The 8,658-nt window shown below is 46.6% G+C and overlaps 1 pseudogene; it reads right to left on the reverse strand.

Moving 5' to 3' along the window:
* LOC123999956 overlaps window positions 1-4,868 on the reverse strand; it is a 28,674-nt pseudogene extending 23,806 nt beyond the window's left edge.
* Between the last annotated feature and the right edge of the window lie 3,790 nt (window positions 4,869-8,658).

The raw sequence follows: 8,658 nt of genomic DNA on the forward strand, positions 1-8,658 counted from the left end.
GACCACCTCGGACGGTTACGTCGGCAGACCAGTCGTGATGGATCGGCAGGGCTCCATGTTTGCAGTAAAGGGTCCAGACCAATTTGTAAAAGAGCCCAATAATTGGCTGGTGGACCTCTTTGGCTAGCTCCAGGCTAACTGGTGCTTGCTTCGGGACAAGACGTTCACCAGGAGTAACCACTCGGATAGCACCTAGCTAGCTGCGAAGTTCCGGTGTAAAGGTGCAGACCTTGCGGTAGGAATCCGGTGGTAGAAAAAAAGCAGTCCGATATGCTCGGGGTTGATATCGAGCTGTGCAGACTGGCAGGAATTGACCGGGTTGAGGCCGGCTGATATCCGAGTTAACGGTGAGGACCGCTAGCATTGGCTAACTGACTACTAGCTAGTAGCTAGTTAGCTGGCTAGCTTCTGAAAGGGGTTCCGGTTCTAAAGTATAAAAATAGCAGATCTGTAACACATTGGGTGAGGCAGGTTGCAGGAGAGTATTGTCAGTCCGTAGATGGAAAGTGAGATTAAAATATATATACGAAATATATACGAAGAAAACAATATATACATGGGACAGGACAGGAGAAGACACGTTTCCGACTGCTACGCCATCTTGGATTGAATGAACTCCAGATTTTGGATGACACATTTTGGATGAATTTCCACACCTCTCTTCCTGGCACGCTCAAACCCATGACAGGACCATTTCATTATACAGAAACATCTGCTCATCAGCTACCCTGGTGATCAGTTGTTTCTCTCAGTAGATGAGAGGCTTCACATCTCTTATCTTATCTGTAGATTATAAGGTTTTACTGCTAACCTACAAAGCATTACATGGGCTTGCTCCTACCTATCTCTCTGATTTGGTCCTGCTACGGTCACAAGACGCAGGCCTCCTAATTGTCCCTAGAATTTCTAAGTAAACAGCTGGAGGCAGGGCTTTATCCTATAGAGCTCCATTTTTATGGAATGGTCTGCCTACTCATGTGAGAGACGCAAACTCGGTCTCAACCTTTAAGACTCATCTCTTCAGTGGGTCATATGATTGAGTGTAGTCTGGCCCAGGAGTGTGAAGGTGAACGGAAAGGCTCTGGAGCAACGAGCCGCCCTTGCTGTCTCTGCCTGGCCGGTTCCCCTCTTTCCACTGGGATTCTCTGCCTCTAACCCTATTACAGGGGCTGAGGCACTGCCTTTACTAGGGCTCTTTCATACCGTCCCAAGGAGGGGTGCGTCACTTGAGTGGGTTGAGTCACTGATGTGATCTTCCTGTCTAGGTTGGCGCCCCCCCCCCCCTTGGGTTGTGCTGTGGCGGAGATGTTTGTGGGCTATACTCGGCCTTGCCTCAGGATGGTAAGTTGGTGGTTGAAGATATCCCTCTAGTGGTGTGGGGGCTGTGCTTTAGCAAAGTGGGTGGGGTTATATCCTTCCTATTTGGCCCTGTCCGGGGGTGTCATCAGATGGGGCAACAGTGTCTCCTGTCCCCTCCTGTCTCAGCCTCCAGTATTTATGCTGCAGTAGTTTATGTGTCGGGGGGCTAGGGTCAGTTTGTTATATCTGGAGTACTTCTCCTGTCCTATCCGGTGTCCTTTGTGAATTTAAGTATGCTCTCTCTAATTCTCTCTTTCTCTCTTTCTCTCGGAGGACCTGAGCCCTAGGACCATGCCTCAGGACTACTTGACATGATGACTCCTTGCTGTCCCCAGTCCACCTGGCCGTGCTGCTGCTCCAGTTTCAACTGTTCTGCCTGTGATTATTATTATTTGACCATGCTGGTCATTTATGAACATTTGAACATCTTGGCCATGTTCTGTTATTATCTCCACCCGGCACAGCCAGAAGAGGACTGGCCACCCCACATAGCCTGGTTCCTCTCTAGGTTTCTTCCTAGGTTTTGGCCTTTCTAAGGAGTTCTTCCTAGCCACCGTGCTTCTACACCTGCATTGCTTGCTGTTTGGGGTTTTAGGCTGGGTATCTGTACAGCACTTTGAGATATCAGCTGATGTACGTAAGGCTATATAAATACATTTGATTTGATTCGATTTGATTTAGTGGGGCATTCCTGGAGCTGAGTGAAGAGACACCAGAACTGCAGTACCAGTCACTGGACCTGGGTCTCTCCTGGAGAGGAGCATTACACACACACACACGCACACACACACACACGCACGCACGCACACACACACACACACACACACACACACACACACACACACACACACACACACACACACACACACACACACACACACACACACACACACACACACACACACACACACACACACACACACACACACACACACACACACACACACACACACACACACACCACAGTGGTAGGGAAGAGACTGAAAAACTCAGCGTGTGCAGACAGTAATCTCAGTAATCTCAAGACCACCTGTTTTTCTTTGAGGTCTCTGGATCTGAGAGATGTTTTCCCCTGGTCTAATCACTACAATATGGGACTGTTTCTTTTGCTTTAGTCCAAAAGGTTGTTGTCCTTATCTCTGCTCATAGCAGATCAAACAACCTGTCGGTTAAAGTGTTTCATTTCTCTTCCCACTGGACCTTCACCATGTCTTACATGCCTCAAAGCACAGACCTGAAGTGCTCTATGAGCAGATGCATTCATGTGGAAACAAGTCTAATTGTAAGGTTATGTTAGCACAGTCAGAATCATCCACAATCTTATCAAAAGCGGTCTGCTCTCTTGAATGTCTGCATTGCCAGCAGTTACTCCATCATAACACAACAAAACCATTAGGCCTACCTCTGAAACAAGGGCAAACAAGTTCAGCACAAAACACACACACTATGATTTAATATGATTTCGCAATCGTCTGAATATAGCCCAGTAAGAGTGTTGTTTAGAAGTGGGGTGCCGTAATGTCTGGGCTGGTCAGAGAGTCAGACGTTGCCTGGTCAGCTTATTTGAACAGTTGAGGCAACATTCAGGTTATACCACACAGAAGGTACCTAATTAACATGACAGAGCTCCAGCATGTAACAACACCGGATTCGTTCATGAAATTGTCTTTGTATGTCTAAAGGGCCTTGACTGGCAAAAATGTTCGTGAGATGAACTTGGACGGTTTGTATTAGAACACAGCTATCCAGAGAAACATGGCAGGTATCAAGACGTAAAACAGATATCTCTGTCATAACACACCAACGTCGAAATTAATGAATGAACGAACAAGGGAAATGAATTGGTCCTATCAAAACAGAACTCTGTCTGAAAAGTAGACAGGGTCTGAGATAATTAGTTGAGAAAACGTCCACATAGCCTCAGGAAGTGGAGATACAGTGTTCAGTAGGACCTCCGATAAGACTGTACACACAATCTACACACAGACAACTACACCACATGGCCCGAAAGTATGTGGACACACACTCGTCGAATACCTAATTCCAAAATCATGGCCATTAATAGGGAGTTGGTCCCCCATTTCCTGCTATAACAGTTTCCACTCTCCTGGGGAAGGCTTTCCACTAGATGTTGGAACATAGCTGCAGGGATATGCTTCCATTCAGCCACAAGAGCATTAGTAAGGTCAAGCACTGATCTGATGTTGGGTGTTGTTCCAATTCAGCCCAAAGGTGTTCAATGGGGTTGAGGTCAGGGCTCTGTGCAGGCCAGTCAAGTTCTTCTACACCAATCTCAACAAACCATTTCTGTATCGACCTCGCTTTGTGCACGGGGGCATTATCATGCTGAAACAGGAAAGGACACTCCCCAAACTGTTGCCATAAAGTTGGAAGCACAGAATTGTCTAGAATGTCATTGTATGCTTTAGCATTAAGATCTCCCTTCACTGGAACTAAGGGGCCTAGCCCGAACCATCAAAAACAGCCCCAGATCATTATTCCTCCTCCACCAAACTTTACACTTGGCACTTTGCATTAGGGCAAGTAGCATTCTCCTGGCATCCACCTAACCCAGATTTGTCTGTCGGACTGCCAGATGGGGAAATGTGATTCAGAGTCCAATGGCGGCAAGCTTTACACCACTCCAGCCAACGCTTTGCATTGCAAATGGTGATCTTAGGCTTGTTTGCGGCTCCTCAGCCATGGAAACCCATTTCATGAAGCTCCAGACAAACGGTTATTGTGCTGACGTTGCTTCCAGAGGCAGTGTGGAACTCGGTAGTGAGTGTTGCACCCGAGGACAGATGATTTTACGCGCTTCATGCTTCACCAATCGGCAGTCCCTTTCTGTGAGCCTGTGTGGCCTACCACTTCGCGGCTGAGCCATTGTTGCTCCTGGACATTTCACAGTTGACCAGGGCAGCTCTAGGAGGGCAGAAATTTGATGAACTGACTTGTTGGAACGGTTGTTGGCATCCTATGACGGTGCCACATTGAAAGTCATTGAGCTTTTCAGTATGGGCCATTCTACTGCCAATGTTTGTCTATGTAGATTTCATGGCTGTGTGCTCGGTTTTATACACCTGTCAGCAACAGGTGTGGCTGAAAAAGACTAATACACTAACTTGAAGGCGTGTCCACATACTTTTAGTGTATTTCCAACTCAAATGTTAAAGTCTTGAGAGACTGGGACAAACACAACACACACAGACCACTGAGGGACAAATAGCGGGCTGCCAAGACCAAGTATAATGCAGGCATGCAGTCAATTTGGTTACTTACCGGCTTCAACAGCTGAAGAAGAAGAGAAGCCCACCATTTTCCAAAAACAGCTCCAGTGAGAATTGCTGTGGTAATCCACACATCAGCTGTGCTTGTCTCTGGGATTGCAGAGCTCTAAACACACAGTTCGGCTGAGGTGTCACTCTCATTCACCCTCACCCTCACTCCCTCTCTCCTACCCTGGTATTGTGGTATACAGTAGGCTGGGCTCAAATGATTGACTCTCCCGCTGTTACAGCCCACCTCCTATACTCTCTCTTCCTCCCTCTCTCTTTCCCTCTGGGGGGTGGAACTACTCAAAAAGACTTTCATCTCTATTTCTCTTTGAGGAGTTCCACTTCCCAGGGTCTGGTCTCTGGTGGTTGAAACTGGATCACAAAAAAAGGAAGGGGATGATAGTCAAAGCTCAATGATTTATGAAGTAAGTGACTTCTGCTGGAGATGATGTGATGGGGTTATTGACTCGCAATTACATGACAGATCACTGGGCAATGACTAAGAAACCACCATGGATGTCTCATTGCGTGCATAGTCAGTCAGTAAAAGGTTTCCATCCAATAAGAATAGCGTTGGGTTGGGTTTCTCGCTCCAGAGAGAATATCCAGTGGGGGGTGAGGATGATCCATTGACCTTGACACTGCTGCCTCTCTCTAACTGCTCACCACACTGACACACTCTGACACGTCCTCACGGCTACAGCCGACACACAAGGAAACCATGGTGACCTCAAAATCCGCTGACTGAGCTGAGGCAAATACCTGCCAACGCACTCACAGCAGGACAGCACCTCCTCTAACTCACTAGACTCAACACTCAGACATACCAGGGAGCTTCATATGCATGTGAATCAGCTTCACTGCTCCTTTGGTTCCGTCTTTAAAAAAAGACTTGTCGTTTGAGTGTGTCTTTAGAGAGACTGTTTGTAAGCTAATGAATGGCTGCTGACTTTTTTTTCTCTCACAGTAAGCAGATGGAATTTCACTCTAATTTATTGAGAGACGTTTGAAGGACAGCAGATTGTTTCCACAGAGAATGGTCGGTTTCCTTCCCCTTGAAACAAGGAAATGAAGCCAAACAAAATGAGAAAAAAACGTAGTTCTGCTGCTATACAAAAGATGTGTGTGTGTGTGTGTGTGTGTGTGTGTGTGTGTGTGTGTGTGTGTGTGTGTGTGTGTGTGTGTGTGTGTGTGTGTGTGTGTGTGTGTGTGTGTGTGTGTGTGTGTGTGTGTGTGTGTGTGTGTGTGTGTGTGTGTGAAAGAGTGTGTAAGAGAGAGGGAGAGTGCATGAATATACTACAGTATGTGTGTATGAGGATACAAGGATGAGGAAAAAGAGGAAAAGGGGAGCGGAACGGAAGCAGGCTAAGCGGTGCGGTAGGATGTGTGTGTTATTTTAGCGGTGTGGGGTGCAATCACAACTCCACGGCCCTGGGTCTCCAGGGCTCCATTGTCTGTGTGTGAACCCTACTGCCTGGGGCAGAAAGGGGCCCGTCCACCCTTCCGCCCAGTTTCCGCGCTGCTCGCGTTCCCATGCAACACCCTCAATCCTACACACCTCTGGGAAGTGTGTCAGCCTGCCTGGACGGGGGATCATGGTGGTGTTACAGTTAGTTTAGTACAGTCACAGTGCTCAGAGAAGCCGCATCTAGTCACGTTCCCCTGCAGCCACACCTACACAGAGTGATTGAACACTATGACTTTTGACCCCTGCCGTGGTTCTGCGAGTTCAGGTCAACAAAGCCTTGCCTGTCAACTGTCAACAATCCCAGATCACAGAGCTGTCAGATAAGACCATGAAACCTGACATGTACTCCTACACTGGATAGGTCACAAACACAGAGAGGGGAGGGGAGGTTATCCTGAGCCTTCATTCAAGCCCCTTTCATTCAGCCTTTCCGCACCATTGTGCAGACAAGGGCCAAAATGAAACAATGACAATGCTCTTGAAGAAACGGGGACAACGCACAATGAGTTGTGGTTCTGGCGGCATTTTTTTACCTTTATTTTACTAGGCAAGTCAGTTAAGAACAAATTCTTATTTTCAACAACGGCCTAGGAACAGTGGGTTAACTGCCTGTTCAGGGGCAGAACGACAGATATGTACCTGGTCAGCTCAGGGATTCGAACTGGCAACCTTTCGGTTACTAGTCCAATGCTCTAACCACTAGGCTACCCTGCCACCTCAGCATGCATTGAAACGCGTGGCTTTTTTTTGTGGCTTTCTTCTGCAAATTACTATGAATTAACAAACGCATTTCTTAAAACTTGTCAATACTTAACATCATGTCAGGGTGTGGGACATTCATTGTGTGACAATAAATAACTAGTAGGTTTATTAGGCTCCAGCAGCTAGAATTTGTCCAGCCACAATTCAACTGTGGGAACACGGCGGCTCTCAACACCAGACAACAGAAAGAGCTGGCCGCTACTACACTTGAGATTGTTCGTGAGGTGTTTACCTCTGCCCTCCATTTACAAATAAAACCGGTGAATGAATCATTGGCAGTGCTCACTGGTAAAGGGGATACCTATTCAACCAAAGTGGAAAGCCTGGAGAAGACCGCCAATGTGACAGAGGTGCGGCTCCATGACCAAGAAACAGCACAAGCGAAGTTGGAAGGAATAACACAAACTCCTCAAAGAGAAAACGTAATCACTCGAAAATCATTCCCGTAAATTCAATGTGCTAGTCACTTCCTTCACGAGCAATCTTTTCTATGAAGTGTTCGGGCAGGAGAAGCTGGGTCCTATGTTGCTGAATAACACTGGGCATCGCACAGGTCAACTCCGCAGCAGATCTCGTATGTATGATTGTGCGGATCCACACGTTTGAAGTCAAGCAGCGTATTGTTTACCTTGCTGCGGAATGCGGGGGTCTGACCTATGCAGGGAAGAGGATCAGCATCTACCCAGACCTATGTGCCAAATTGCTAAACAGAGGGAGACCTACAACGAGGTGAGATCCCGGCTACGCATGCTAAGACTGAGATGCAGGTATGCTATCCAATATTGTGGATAGCATACCTGCATAATGAGCCAGTCATGAGGTTCCATCTGTCGGCTTGTCCCCTTGTGTTTTGGGCTTGACGTGCTCATCGAAGAAGTCTTGAGAATCCTTGGCTGTGGGAAAATGTGTGTTGTGTTCTGGAAGGTCAAGATGAGTTTTGTCAAGTGGTAGATGAAGCCGCATCTCAGTCCTAGCCTATGGCTATGATGCTGCCCTCAGCATAAGGCAGTGAGGAGGACCCCCCCTCTTGTACAAGGAACAATATTACTGTTATCGCTGAGCATTGAACTTGTTACAATTATATTTCCTAAGGTCCAGGACATTTACACAGTGATGACACCATGCCAATTAATGAACAATCGACAAAATATGGATCCTACAGCTATCCTATTTTTAACTGGTTAGGCATTAGGCTTGCATTTAAAAAAATATATATATTTCACCTTTATTTAACCAGGTAGGCTAGTTGAGAACAAGTTCTCATTTGCAACTGCGACCTGGCCAAGATAAAGCATAGCAGTTCGACACATACACATACAAACACAGAGTTACACATGGAATAAACAAACATACAATCAATATTACAATAGAAAAAAAAGGAAAACAAAAAGTCTATATACAGAGGTAGTATAAGGGAGTTAACCCAATAAATTGGCCATGGTGGCAAAGTAATTGCAATATAGAAATTAAACACTGCAATGATAGACGTGCAGAAGATGAATGTGCAAGTAGAGATACTGGGGTGCAAAGGAGCAAGATAAATACATAAATACAGTATAGGGATGAGGTAGTTGGATGGGCTGTTTACAGATGGGCTATGTACAGGTGCAGTGATCTGTGAGCTGCTCTGACAGCTGGTGCTTAAAGCTAGTGAGGGAGATATGAGTCTCCAGCTTCAGTGATTTATGCAGTTCGTTCCAGTCATTGGCAGCAGAGAACTGGAAGGAAAGGCGGCCAAAGGATGAATTGGCTTTGGTGGTGACCAGTAAGATTTACCTGCTGGAACGCATG

The sequence above is a fragment of the Oncorhynchus gorbuscha genome, linkage group LG16 (genome assembly GCF_021184085.1).
Source record: "Oncorhynchus gorbuscha isolate QuinsamMale2020 ecotype Even-year linkage group LG16, OgorEven_v1.0, whole genome shotgun sequence".
Classification (NCBI taxonomy): domain Eukaryota; kingdom Metazoa; phylum Chordata; class Actinopteri; order Salmoniformes; family Salmonidae; genus Oncorhynchus; species Oncorhynchus gorbuscha.